Below are 15,875 nucleotides of genomic sequence, written 5' to 3' on the forward strand. Positions count from 1 at the left end.
TGTTTAGCTGGCTCCACACGTGTTAAATTCTCTATTGCAATTCCATTGCCTTGATAATTCATCTCTATGTGGGCAGCAGGCAAGAAGAACCCATTGGGTGGTTACATTTATGGCTCTTATATTAGGTAAGTTATAATATTGTCATATATCTAATCTAACATTCTACTTGATACATGTATTCTCTTTACATCCTCCCTAAAACTTAATCTTCTACACTTCACAAGTGACATTTTGGTGATGAAAATCACTAATTTTAATTATGTTTTTCCATATTGAATTGACAGAAAATTATTTTTCAAATTAATTACAAATGCACCCTTTGGTCACATTCATTCTTTAGTTCTAGTTTAGTCTACATTCCCACAGAAATTTACAAGAATCCCTATTCTATATCAGGTATTCTAGAGCTTTTTACAAAGTTGCCATTTCTTTCTTGATATTTTCTTATCTAAATTACTCCAGTCACATCAGCTATTTTACATGTGAACCACTCTGAATCTTTTTAATGATCCAACATATTTTCCTTTTTATGTGCTTTAGATTGGCAAAAACCCTTAAATTACAATACCTAATATGAACATGAGTATCAGAATATGGTTTAACTACTAAAGATTAGAGTTTATATAAGATTTTTCTCCTTCTATCTCATATGTTGAAAAATGTGATTACAATCTTGGTCTCAGTTCAGAGTAGTTATCCTTTAATATTCTTCTACATCCATTTTTATTTACTTTAATGGCTTTTTCCCTCATCTATGATTCGTAAAATAGTCCATTTGTAAGTTGACTTAATATAATTTAGATTGCCATAGCAGACAATTACTTGACTGAGTTCCAAATTAAAGTGCCAGAAAAAAATGGAAGCTTTAGCAATTTTAGATTGTTCTACACTAAACCTAGCAATTAAAAATAATTGCTACATTTTCTATTTTTTTGTTATTGTTACTCAGTCCAGATGTGTCTGAGCTTCTGCCCTGTTAAAATAAAAAGGAGAAAAAAATACATTACTTCTAATTATTACAGAGATTAAAGTAATTAAAATGGTCTGATTTAGGTAAAATTAGGTTTCTAGTTTTTTTAAGTTTCGTTCTACATACTTTCAAAATGTCTCAAAAAGCTTTCATTTCAAATGAGTTAGTTTTGACCAAAATCTGTGGTCACTAATTTCCAGTCAAAACTAAATTTTCATCACTAAAAGTGTTCAAGCAGAAGTAGAACATCCATGGACCCTATTGTAGATGAGATTTCAGCATCAATCTGGGGGAAAGCAGGACCTATTGGAGGTTTGAAAAGTTAGGTTTGTAACTGTTATATACTAAGTTAGGTCCATATCTTAGCACAAAATAACCAGTCAAATAACAGTTACCTTTAATGAATAAATTGGTGAGTGAAGGCTCTCATTTTGAAGTCACCAAAAAGAAATTAGAACAAGTTATTTGGGTATAACCTGTGCCAGCTATTTTCTTCAGTTCTGGAACTACCCTTAGGTATACAATTTATTAGAAGCTTAGATATAGGAAGTTTTACATTTTCCTTTAAAACACAAACAGCTTGAATAGGATAGGATGAAAATTCCATATGTAATCCTTAATAATAACATATAAATCATAAATATTAACCTGGGTGTTGATATTTCTTTTAAAGTCTTTATTTCACAACACAAAATGTCTGTAATATTCCCCATGCTTGAATGTCATCCACATGTGTTGTGTGGCTTTTTCATGTGTTGAAATTTTCTTTATATCTGTGTTTCCTTTAAAGAGTTTTGATCATACCATTCTTGAACTAGCTACTGCCAATTCTTGCATTTTTAAAACTTCATATCTATGCAGAAGGTAGAAATAAGTGCCTAAAACTGAAATGAAAGAACATAAAATTCTAGGTATAAATGTTTGAAATGAAAAATAGTCAGGTCCTTTAATCAAACATTTATTAAGTTCCAACATGGGTCTTCCACTCAGTGGCACACTAGATCCAAGTGCTTACCGTAAGTTTCCGTGCCAGAAATGGGTGTGACTCGAGGGTCATTTATCTGTTCACCTTGGTTTTGAAATATGTATACATATATATATGCTTTTGACACAGCTTTTTATTCCGGTCAAACTGATGATTACTTTATCCATATTTATTTTGGGAGCTGAAGGAAAGGTTAAACTTTTGTCTTACTTAAGTCACTTTTTTAAAGGGAGAGAGGTCTGTTAGACATTTATGGCTGCATTTTAACATGCTTGGTTATAATAATGACAAATAATTACAACAATATGTATTATGTCCTTTAATCTTCCTAGCAAATCTATCAATTTGGTATTGGTATTATCCCAGTTTTGCAGACAAGGAAGAGGGACAGAGAATTTAAAAACACACTCAACGTTTCACAGCTAAGTGGTAGAAAAGGTTTTGAGTGAGTCTGTTATGGGGGGAACAAGCCCCCAATATTTCAACATAGGTTCTTTCTATTTTCCCTGTCGGCCTGTCTGAGAAATAAAGAGAAAAAGTACAAAGAGAGGTATTTTACAGCTGGGCTGCCAGGGATGACATCACATATCAGTAGGTCCATAATGCTCCCTGAGCCACAAAACCAGTAAGTTTTTATTAGGGATTTTAAAAGGGAGGGGGGGGGCGGTGTATGAACAGGGAGTAAGTCACAAAGACCACATGATTCAAAGAGTAATAAAGATCACAAGGCAAAGGACAAAATTAGAATTGCCAATGAGGGTCTATGTCCCGCTGTGCACATATTGCCTTCATAGACATCTTAACAGAAAACAAGATTGGAGAGCAGAGACCAAAATTTACCAGGCTGGAATTTCCCAATGCTAGTAAGCCTGAGGGTACTGTAGGAGACCAGGGTATATTTCAGTTCTTATTTCAACCGCATAAGACAGACAATCTCAGAGCAGCCATTTATAGACCTCCCCCCAGGAATGCGTTCCTTCCCCAGGGTGTTCCTTGCTGGGGAAAGAATTCAGCAATATCTCTCCTACTTGCACATCCATTTATAGGCTCTCTGCAAGAAGAAAAATATGGCTCTATTCTGCCTGACCCCGCAGGCAGTGAGACCTTATGGTTATCTTCCCTTATTCCCTGAAAATCACTGTTATTGTGTTCTTTTCAAGGTGCACTGATTTCATATTGTTCAAACAAACATGTTTTACAATCAGTTTGTACAATAGTGGTCCTGAGGTGACATACATTCTCAGCTTACGAAGATAATGGGATTAAGAGATTAAAGTAAAGACAGGCATAAGAAATCATAAGAGTATTATTAGGGAAGTGATAAATGTCCATGAAATATTCACAATTTTTGTTCAGAGATTGCAGTAAAGACAGGCGTAAGAAATTATAGAAGTATTTATTTTGGGAACTGATAGATGTTCATGAAATCTTCACAATTTATATCCTTCTGCCTTGGTTCCAGCTGGTCCCTCAGTTCAGGGTCCCTGACTTCCCGTAACAGTCTGTCTCACTCAAGATCTGAGTGCCTAATCACTATAGCATGCTTATAATAAATATGCTAAGTTACTTATTATTAATGGCAATTTTCTTATTGTATTTTTTATAAATGTTTTCTAATTTATCATCTTTTGTGAAACAGATATTCAAGTATATTTTGAAACTGGTAAATGAAAATTTTGGAAACCGCAGAGAAATGGCAACAATGTTAAGTTCAGACTATACAATTATTATATGTATATTATTTTACTTTCATTAAATCCCCTCATGTCTTTGTTTTCTTCTTTTTTTATTTTTTCAGATGGAGTTTTGCTCTTGTTGCCTAGGCTGGAGTGCAATGGCACAATCTCGGCTCACCGCAACCTCTGCCTCCTGGGTTGAAGTGATTCTCTTGCCTCAGCCTCCCAAGTAGCTGGGATTACAGGCATGCACCACCACGCCCAGCTAATTTTATATTTTTAGTAGAGAAGGGGTTTCTCCATGTTGGTCAAACTCATCTCAAACTCCCAACTTCAGGTGATCCACCTGCCTCGGCCTCCCAAATTGCTGGGATTATAGGTGTGAGCCACTGTGCTCGGCCTTGATTTTTTTTTTTTTTTAAATTGTAGTTAAAGAGTAAGTTCAATTTAACAATGCCTTGGTTGGATCTTTGAGATTTTAGGCAGAGCTTCTCATTTTCTAGTTTTGTTCCACAATCATGTCTTTCTCTGAAATTCTTCCATATTACATTAAAAAATTAATTTAATGCAGATAACATGGGAAAATTCTTCAGGTGCTGGAAATAGATTCAATTGAAGATTTAAATTTTAGTTTTGTTTTTCACATCTTGAGCTAATTTATAGAATGTGAATTCAATCACTTTGCTTAGCTATGCTTTGAACTCAAATATAGATATTTCTAAAATATTTTTCTGCTCTAAATATAATTGTTTCTTAACATAAGTTGCTACTTTTCATTAATGAAAAAATATGCTTAAATAATTAGCCAAAACCTTAATAGACACCTCACCAAACAAGATATACAGATGTCAAATAAGTATGTACGACAGTGTTCCGCATCCTCTTTCTTCTGGGAAATGCAAATTAAAACACACTGAGGCATCACTACACACCTCTTAGAAAGGCCAAAACCCAGAACACTGACACCAGTGCTGGTGAGGATGTGGAACAACAGAAATTTCAACCATTACTGTTGGAAATGCAAAATGGTAGAGCCACTTTGAAAGATGGTTTGGTGGTTTCTTACAAAACTAAACATATTCCTACCATATAATAACAGCAATCATGCTTCTTGGTATTTACCCAAAGGAGTTGAAAATTTATGTCCACCCAGAGCCTGCACATGAATGTTTACAGCAGCTTTATTCATCATTGTCTATCTCATAAGCAATGCTCATGTCCTTCAGTAAGTGAATGGTAAATAAACTGTGGTACAGCCAGACAATGGTTATTTTTCAGTACTAAAAAGAAATGAGCTATCAAGCCATTAAGTGATATGGAGGGATTATAAATGCATATTATTATGTAAAATAAGCTAATCTGCAAAGGCTACATGCTGTATGCTTCCGGTTATATGACATTCTAGAAAAGGCAAAACCAGAGTTACATTAAAATGGCCAAGGGTTACCAGAGATTGGGGGAGAAGGGGAGAAATGGGCAGAGAACAGAAAATTTTTTAGAGCAGTGAAAATGTATAATATTGCAATAGTAGATAAATGTCATTATCAATTTGTCCAAACTCATAGAAAGTACACCACCAAGAGTGAGCCCTAATGTAAATGATGGACTCGGAATGATAATGATGTGTCTGTCAATGTAGGTTCATCAGTTGAAAAAAATGTGCCACTCTGGTGGATGACACTGATACAGGGGAGTCTATATGTATGTAAGAAATCTTTGTACCTTCTGCTTAGTTTTCTTGTGAACCTAAAAGTGCTTTAAAAAAAATAAAATGTATTAAAGTGAAAAAGAAGAATTTAAAAAATACATTTAAAAATATATTAGATCTATTGTAGAGTTATAAAAATGACAGAAAAAGTGGGTAGGAAACGTTGGGTATAAAAAATATTTACATCCGGATGAGAAAGAAGAGTGTGTCAAATCTCAGAAAGGGAATCCAGAAATGGTGACTGGAGGAAGGGCAAAATGCAAGCCTTTCCCATTGCTGGCAGATAATGAAGAGAAATAAGATCACACAGAAAGTGGCTCGACACAGTGGCTCATGCATGTAATCCCAGCACTGCATGAGGCCAAGGAAGCGGGCATCCCCTGAGGTCAGGAGTTTGAGACCAGCCTGACAAACATGGTGAAACCTCATCTCTACTAAAAATACAAAAAAATTAGCCAGATGTGGTGGTGGTCGCCTGTGATCCCAGCGACTTGGGAGGCTGAGGCACAAGAATTCCTTGAACTCAGGAGGCAGAGGTTGCAGTGATCACGTCATTACACTCAAGCCTGGGTGACAAGAGTGAAACTCTGTCTCAGAAAACAAAACAAAACAAAACAAAACAAAAACAAAAGGAAAACATAGAAAGTGAACTATTTTACAACTTATTTCTACTTATTGTCGTTTACTATATTTGATTGATGACTAGTAATTATCCTTATATAAAAACATGGTAGAAAACTTATTGCAATAATTTGTTTAAAATATTATATATTTTAAATTATAAATCAAAATCTGCACCAGCCAGGATTTTAATACAAATTGTTTTCTAAGTCATGTTATAACCATGAAAAATTTATGACATATCAAAATATTCTTATATAAAGAAAATAGATTGGTGAAAGAATAGCAAACATTCAATATCCATCTGGCACTACATTTATTAATTTTGTCTTCTCACCAGATTGTTCAATAAAGGATATGAAGAGGATGACAGAAACACCTAAAATAATTTGCTTCAAGAAAACATAAAATATTTGAGGTAAAGGAAAAGTAGAATAAAAATAATATATGAATTAGGTCTCTACATATTCTTCAAAAGTATTGAAAATTAAGATATACAGATATTTTCCTTTTTTATGTGTTTACTTGTGGTAATTTCCTCCATCCTTCTATTGATTATATTTTGTAATAGCTTTAGCCTATGTGTTTACTTGTGGTAATTTCCTCCATCCTTCTATTGATTATATTTTGTAATAGCTTTAGCCTATTAAGATTATTATATAAACATTTTAATAAAAAATATTTTTGAACAAAATTTGTTTAGCACCATGGAGGAATAAATCTAATCATTTCAAATAGCTAATCTTTTAAAAATTGTACATTAGAGAAAAATTTTTCAAAGTAAAAAATTATTGAGGCAGCATTAGTTTAGAATATATAGATGAGGAAGCCAAATTACAATATATTGAATCATTATTTATTCTAATTACATTATGAGCATTGCAGAAAATGCGGTATATCTGATTATTTTCGTGCACCAAGCATACAAAGACAATCCTCAGAAGAAAGTAAAATAACAGAACTATTAGTATTTGAAATTATAGCGTTCTTGAAATTTCGGAAACACAGATTCAAGATAAAAAAATTAACTATGAATCATCTCATAATATACTATATGTGTATACATTATTTAAAAAATTGTTCATTTTTAGGCAGATTGTATTAACAATATAAATGCATACTATGTAAAATGAGAAATAAAACTGTGAAGAATACATACATAAAATTATTCAAACTTATTAGTAGTAAATAAAATGCTCAATACATGATAGGGGCATGTCAAAATTATGTGGAGCTAGTTTGAAGATTGTAATCATGGGAAAAATAAATATTCATAAGTCTGTGCTGATATACATAAATAATTGAATGAATAAATAAATGGGAGTGAAAGAATTGTTCTTCCCTGCAGTATAATTCCAATCAATAAATGAAGAAAAAAGAATGAAAATATAAAATCAACACTTTGTGAACATTACCCTCTTATTTGCTGTAGGCAAGAATTATCAGTAGATGCTAAACTTAATGAATAGAAGTATGATTAAAAATAGGTTAATTGCATAGTTTCAAATAATCTCCCAAGAAAATATGTATTAATTACAAAGGAAAAAATCATACTGGAGAAACTTGTCAGATTCCACCTTAACCAAGTGATCGATGTTAAATTTACTGCGGAAATATTAATATGATACCTTGCTTGATATTATCCACTGAGAAGGACATGATGTTATACGTGTGGTATCTGCACAATCGGAATTTATTCACAAAAAAAAACAAACCCAAATTTAGAGACATTTACAGAATAACTGGACAGTATCGTTTAAACTTGTCAAAATCATGAAAGACAAATCTCTTCCGGATTGGAGGCGATTAAGGAGACATGAAGCAAAACGCACTGTGGGACTGCACCTGAAAAAGGACGTTAGTAGTATAACTTGTAGGTTGAATAAAGTTTGCAGATTAGTTAATACCAACATTAATGTTGTGTTTTCACAATTGCATTATGATTTTATAAAGTATTAATATTCGGGGAAGCTAAGTGAGTTTAAGTTTGCAATGAGCTATATTTGTGATCATGCTATGGTACTCCAGCCTGGGTGACAGAGCCCCTGAATATATATATATATATATATATATATATATATATATATGTGTGTGTGTGTGTATGTAAATATATAATTTTTGGAAAGTTAAATTACAATATGATGCCACATGTAATATATGAATAAGTGCTTTTTGGTTTAGAGGGGAAGAAGAGGTTGTTACACTCTAATATTTGAGGAGAGCATCAAGTTCAAATTGCTTTTCCTGAGTAGGATTGAAGTTTTCCTAAATCTGAATGCAAGATAAGATGGTTTGGAAGATCACATTAGAGACTCAGACATATTTAGAAAACTTTCAGTAGTCTGTTCAGGTATGAATTTTTTTTTTTTTTTTTTTTTGAGGCAGAATTTCATTCTTGTCATCCAGACTGGAGTGCAATGGCACGATCTCGGCTCACTGCAATCCCTACCTCCTAGGTTCAAGAAATTCTCCTGCCTCAGCCTCCTGAGTAGCTAAGATTACAGGTGCCCGCCACTGTGCCCAGCTAATTTTTTTTTTTTTTTTTTTTGTATTTTTAGTAGAGACAGGGTTTTGCCATGTTGGCCAGGCTGGTCTTGAACTCCTGACCTCAGGTGATGCGCCCGCCTCGGCCTCTCAAAGTGCTGGGATTACAAGCGTGAGCCACCGTGCCTGGCCAAATATTTTTTGAAATAATAGTTACAATACATTCATATATAATTTTCATGAAATTACCATTATCCATTTATTTATTCTTAGAAAATCATTTTATATCCTATATATAACCAAACATATATATTCATATATATGTGAGACTCATATATTTAGAAAACTTTGAGTAGCCTATTCAAGTGGAAATGAATATTTTTTAAAATAATAATTAGAATACATTCAAATGTAATTTATCATGAAATTACTATTATCCATTTATTTATCCTTAGAAAATCATTTTATCTTCACAATAACTTTATTAGACATTTTCTATCATTTTATTCACTTTTATGAATGAGAAACAGGCCTTTAAAGATGATGTAAATTGTCAGAGATAAAGTGGTGGAGCCAGTTGGTCTGACTCTAGAGCCTTATTTCCCTAAAAAGAAGAGAGACTCTACTAGAGATTAAAGTTGTTGTTTTTTCCTGATCCAGAGAGATGTGTACCAGAGAGGACAAACCTCCCCAGAGACATGAAGGAATTTATATTGTGAATGCTTCATAAGTAATCATGCTTCTTTGTCAGAGTTGGATGGTAATCACTGCTCCAGTGTTTGTGGGTTATTTTTAAAAAGCTACCAGAACTCTTTATATAAAAAACGCCCCTTGCTTCTGTGGCCTTAGCTCACTTGGAAGCAATCAAACTGAACAATAGTCTAGGCAGACGAAGTAATCAGTTCTTCTGTGTTTAAGGACCTGAAATGAGGGTGCCTGAATGTGGAGAGGGAATGGAGAATTGAAAAGTAGTTGAATCTCTGGGTAAAATTATGGGCCAAACCTGGACACTTCTAGATCCCACTTCAAGGAAACAACAATAGAAACTGAGAGTCACAGGAGTGTGCATCCAAGGGAAGAGTTTATAAGTTCAATTTTAGATATATTGAAAGGGAGATTCACTTAAGCCATCCTAATGTAGGTGTTAGGTAAAACTATTTTATCCCCAGAAAGTGATTTGGGATTTGGATATAGGTTTGGCAGGTCATCAGTAGATTAACAAGTAGTATATTAGCAAGCGTAATACAGATTTTAGCAGACACAATCCAGTTGATACAATCTGATCTGTAAACTCAATGAAGTCCTAGCAATCAATACAATCTTATTCTTCATGAAAGTTCTTGCGGCAGTAACACATAGCCAGATTATTGAAAGGACTCAGGAGATTAAAAGAGAACTCACAAATCTCCACAGAAAATTCTATGATAAAGCTTTGAGAAAGGTAAAGATACAGTATAGCAGGAAAAAGAATTGTAGTCAACCATAGCAATGTCTGCAAACTTTCAGGTGCAGATCCCAGGGATCTTTCTCATCACATAGAATAACTTTGTCTTTAGATTGTTACACACCAAAATATGTGTGAGATATCTTGGTGCCAGGGCAACCCAAACCTGCCTTTCACAGATAAGCTCTGCATTGTTTTTTTTTTTTTTTTTTTTTTTTTTTTTTGAGACAGAGTCTCACTCTGTTGCCTAGGCTGGAGTGCAGTGGCATGATGTCAGCTCACTGCAACCTTGCCTCCCTTGTTCAAGCAATTCTCCTGTCTCAGCCTCCGGAGCAGCTGGTACTACAGTCATGAGCTACCATGCCAAGTTCTTCTTTTTTTTTTTTTTTGAGACGGAGTCTCACTCTGCCGCCGGGGCTGGAGTGCAGTGGCCGGATCTCAGCTCACTGCAAGCTCCGCCTCCCGGGTTCACACCATTCTCCTGCCTCAGGCTCCCGAGTAGCTGGGACTACAGGCGCCCGCCACCTCGCCCGGCTAGTTTTTTGTATTTTTTAGTAGAGACGGGGTTTCACCGTGTTAGCCAGAATGGTCTCGATCTCCTGACCTCGTGATCCGCCCGTCTCGGCCTCCCAAAGTGCTGGGATTACAGGCTTGAGCCACCGCGCCCGGCCTTTTTTTTTTTTTTTTTTTTTTTTTTTTTTTTATATATATATATATATATATATTTTTGGTAGAGACAGGGTTTCACCATGTTAGCCAGACTGGTCTCAAATTCCTGACCTCAAATGATCCACCCACCTCGGTCTGCCAAAGTGCTGGGATTACAGGTGTGAACCACTGCACCCGGCCAAACTCTGACCTTTAAAACTGAATTTTATTGATACTTGTTGAGATTTCCTTTCTCTGGAACACTTTCTCTCTACTACCCAATCCCATTCTCTCCATGTTATCTTAGCTCTGCTGCCCTGAGCAGTCTGAATGCACTACCTACAAATATTTGCTGGATATTTCTGAAATCTTTGTGTATACCACCTCAGAACTTTTTGGTCTTCCTGAGGTCGTTAGCTACTCCCTGTGAGGTCTGTCCTTTCGTGGTGCCTTTGATGACACTTACACTCAAACTGGAGTCTGCAAAGAATTTTCCTCTTAATGACTCAGTTTCACTGCTCTACTGCAGACCCAATCACCGTATTCAGGGTAGAGCCATAATGTTTCTGCCAGGCATGTTTGTTATTTCTGAATTCTGTGATTGTAGGATCCATCATTACCACTCCTGTTCCCTTGATTTAAAAACCCTCTGCTCCTGCCATCTTTGGGAGTGTCTTGCTACTTTCAAGCTATGTTTTCAGGTGGAGTTTCTATGACAACATTTGAAGATGTCATCCAAGTTTGCTGTTTGTTTTAATTTAGTTGTCCTAGTTGTTTTATCTGGTATTTAGTAGAAGAAGGGGGAAGAAAGGTTGAAAATGAAACTTCTGCATTCTCCTGCCATAACCTGAACCACCAACTCAGTCAAATTGGGTAACACATATTGCTCTAGGGAGTTATACATTGCATCACGGTATTCAAAATTATTTGATAAAATCATGTATCAGTAAAAGTGATTTTTAGTCTATGATTATATTTTATTTCTAAAGGGCTTTATTTTATTAATATAAACTGAACTTTAAACAAAGTATGCTTTTAATGAATGTAAGTATTTTAAAACAAAGTAAAAATACTGCTGTGTAAGTACGTGTAGGATGGAGTGAGTTCACTTATATGTGTATTCATCTATGTATACATGTTTATTGGTATATGCACATATAAATGTTAGTAGTTAGTAAAGCATTTACCAACTCAGTAGTCCACAGTTAAAAATTTTCTTACCACTTTGTCAAATATACCTTATTAAATAGATCTATCAGGTATAAGAAAAGCAATTTGCCTTTACCTAATGATGAAGACACACTCTAGCTTTGCTAATGGATTGATAACATTTTACCTAGACATTAAAACATATATGTACTGGGTGGCTCAAGCCTGTAATCCCAGCACTTTGGGAGGCCGAGACGGGCGGATCACAAGGTCAGGAGATCGAGACCATCCTGGCTAACACAGTGAAACCCCCTCTCTACTAAAAATACAAAAAAACTAGCCGGGCGAGGTGGCGGGCGCCTGTAGTCCCAGCTACTCGGGAGGCTGAGGCAGGAGAATGGCGTAAACCCGGGAGGCGGAGCTTGCAGTGAGCTGAGATCCGGCCACTGCACTCCAGTCCGGGCGACAGAGCGAGACTCCGCCTCAAAAAAAAAAAAACAAAAAAAAAAAACAAAAAAAAAAAACCATATATGTACTTAGAAGAATCTGTGTCTTTAACATATTTCATTTTTAAAGGGACATCACAGTTGAGCTTTCCAAGTTCTTTAAAAATAAATGCAGCAAGAGAAAAATAGCTGTTCACCAAGAAAATCTACAGTGTATCTTTTTATCTTCTATCAGGAAGCATTTTTGAAAACAAATCATGTAACCCAGTGCAACTTCAAAGAAAAATCCATTTCAGTGGGATAAATCCAAAAGTATGTAGTATAACTATCATTACAGAAATGACTCTGCATAGCAAGTGAACCTGTCAGCCAAGCATGGTGGCTCACACCTGTAATCCCAGCACTTTGGGAGGCCAAAGCAGGTGGATCCTTTGAGATCAGGAGTTCGAGACCAACCTGACCAACATGGTGAAATCCTGTCTCTACTAAAAATGCAAATATTAGTTGGGCACGGTGACAGGTGCCTGTAATCCCAGCTACTAGAGAGGCTGAGGCAGGAGAATTGCTTGAATCCGGGAGGTGGAGGTTGCAGTGAGCCAAGATCATGCCACTACACTTTAGCCTGGGTGACAGAGTGAGACTCTGTCTCAAAAGCAAAAAAAAAAGAAAAAAAGAAAAAGAACCCATCTCCCCATGTATATATTACACCATTTAACTGGGCTATTAGCTTTGTCAAAAATATACTTTTGTATTTTTTAAGACAGGGTCTTGCTGTGTTGTCCAGGCTGGAATGTGGTGGGTATTCACAGGCATGATCAGTGCACATTATAGCTTTGAACTCCTGGCCTCAAGTGATCCTCCCACCTCAGCCTCCTGAGTAGCTGGTACTATAGGTGCATGTCACCACACCCGGCCTTGTGTTTGGTATGTGAGGAATGTTACCATGTGTTAAAATGCATATTATGAGACCTATATGGTACAGCTATACCTCATAGATACTGTGGGTTCAATTCCAGACCACTATAATAAAGCACATACTGCAATAGAGTAAGTCACACAGACTTTTTAGTTTCCTGGCGGCTATAAAATTTATATTTACACTATGTTGTAATCTTTTAAGTCTGCAATAGCATTGTGTCTATAAAAAGTGTACAAACCTTAATTTAAAAATACCTTATTGCTAAAAAATGCTACCAGTCATCTGATACCTCAGTGAATCATAATCTTTTTACTTGTAGGAGGTCTTCCGTTGGCATTCATGGCTGCTGATCAATCAGGGTGGTGGTTACCGAAGGTTAGGGTGGCTGTGGAAATTTTCAAATATTAAGACAGCAAGGTGGTTGTGAAAATTTTCAAAAATAAGACAACAATTTAACTTGCCACATTTATTGATTGTCCCTTTCACAAAATATTTCTCTATAGTATGCAATGCTGTTTGATAGCATTTACACATAGTAGAACATCTTTCAAAATTGGAGTCAATCCTCTCAAACTCTGATGCTGCTTTATTAACCAAGGTTATAAAATATTCTAAATCCTTTATTGTCATTTCAACATTTACAGCATCTTCACGAAGAGTAGGTTTCATCTCAAGAAACCACTTTCTTTGTTCATTCATAAGAAACAACTTCTTATCCACTCAAGCTTTATCATGAGATTGCAGCAATCCAGTTACATTTTCAGGTTCTACTTCTAATTCTAGTTCTCTTGCCATTTCCACCACATGTGCAGTTACTTCCTCCTCTGAAGTCTTGAATCCCTCAAAGTCATCCATGAGGGATGGAATCAACTTCTTCCACACTCCTGTTAATGTTGATATTTTTACCTCGTCCCTTGAATCTCAAATGTTGTTAATGGAATCTGGAATGGTGAATCCTTTCCTTGATCTATAACGCTTTTGTATTAGCAGGCATAGAAACACTGATCACTTTGTACATCTTTATCAGAGCTCTTGGGTAACCAGACGCATTTTCAATGAACAGAAATATTTTTAAATGAATCTTTCTCTTTTTTTTTTCTGAGCCATAGGTCTTAACAGTGGGCTTAAAATATTCAGTAACCCATGCTGTAGACAGACGTGCTGTCATTAGGCTTTGTTGTTTCATTTATAAAGCACAGGCAGAATAGATTTAGCATGGGAGCCCAGGATTTTCAGAATGGTCAGTGAGCATTGGCTTTAAGTTCAAATTGCCTACTGCATTAGCCCCTAACAAGAAAATTAGTCTTTAAAAAAAAAAAAAAAAAAAATCCTTGAAGCTAGCTATTGACTTCTCTCTAGCTATGAAGGTTCTACATTGCATCATCTTCCAATGAAAGTCTGTTTTGTCTACATTGAAAATCTGTTTTGTAGTGTATCCACTTAAATCTATGACCTCAGCTAGATCTTCTAGATAACTTGCTGCAGTTTATACTCATCACTTGCTGCTTCATCTTGCATTTTTATTCTATAGATACAGCTTCTTTGCATAAACCTCATAAGCCAATCTCTGCTAGCTTCCAACTCTTCTTTTACAACTTCTTCACCTCTCTCAGCCTTCATAGAATTGAAGAAGGTTGAGACCTTGTTGGGATCAGATTTGGGCTAAGGGAATGTTGTGGCTTGTTTGCTTTTTTATGCAGACCTCTCAAACTTTCTCCATATCAGCCATAAGACTATTTTACTTATCATTCATGTGTAGCATTCACTGTAGTAGCACTTTTAATTTCTTTCAAGAACTCTTCCTTTGCATTTACAAGTTGGCTGACTGGCACGAGAGGCCTAGCTTCTGACCTGTCTTGGATTTCAACATGCCTTCCTCACTAATCTTAATCATTTCTAGCTTTTGATTTAAAATGAGAGATGTACCAGTTTTCATTTCACTTGAACACTTAGAGGTCACTGTAAGATCATTTCTTGGCCTAATTATAATATTGTTGTGTCTCAGAAAATAGAGAGGTCTGAGGCGAGGGAAAAAGACGGGGAAATGGCTAGTCGGTGCAGCAGTCAGAATACACACAACATTTATTGCTTAAGTTTGCTATCTTGCATGGGTGGAGTCCATGTCACCCTACAGCAATTACAGTAGTTACATAAAAGATCACTGATCACAGATCACCATAACATATATAATAATGATGAAAAAGTTTAAAATATTGTGAGAATTACCAAAATGTGACACAAACGCACAATAAAAGCACAGGCTGCTGGAAAAAATGGCACCATCAAGCATGCTTGATGCAGAGTTGCTACAATCCTTTCATTTGTAAAAAATGAAGTGTCTACAAAGTGCAATAAAACAAAGTGCAATCAAATGAAGTATGCCTTTGTTTTGAAACACCTTACCTCCAGACTGAAAACAAATTTAGATTAACATCTTTGTTTGTTTCTAAATATCCCAAGATGTCATGCATATACAAGTCTCTAAAATGAAAACCCTGTACCACATTATCAGAAGTTACATACACAGTGGCCTAGATTGAATGAATTAGTATTTACATTTGTTGTTTTATTTAAATCACATCCCCATAATGGGGTCATATTGAGATATATCAGGTTAGAAGAAGAAATGTATTTGAAACTGTACTAGAACATGTTAGTAAGGGAAAACATTTTCTTCTGCCTGTTTATTTCAAGGAATAAATACTGTGGTAAAGTATGAGGAACACAATCAAAAACTGGATAACTGCTATGTCTTGAAAAATCAGGGCTGTGTCATTGTTGACATATGTCAGTGTTTATGCCTGTGGATGCAACAGTCTAACATT

This window comes from Rhinopithecus roxellana, chromosome 2 (genome assembly GCF_007565055.1).
Source record: "Rhinopithecus roxellana isolate Shanxi Qingling chromosome 2, ASM756505v1, whole genome shotgun sequence".
NCBI lineage: Eukaryota > Metazoa > Chordata > Mammalia > Primates > Cercopithecidae > Rhinopithecus > Rhinopithecus roxellana.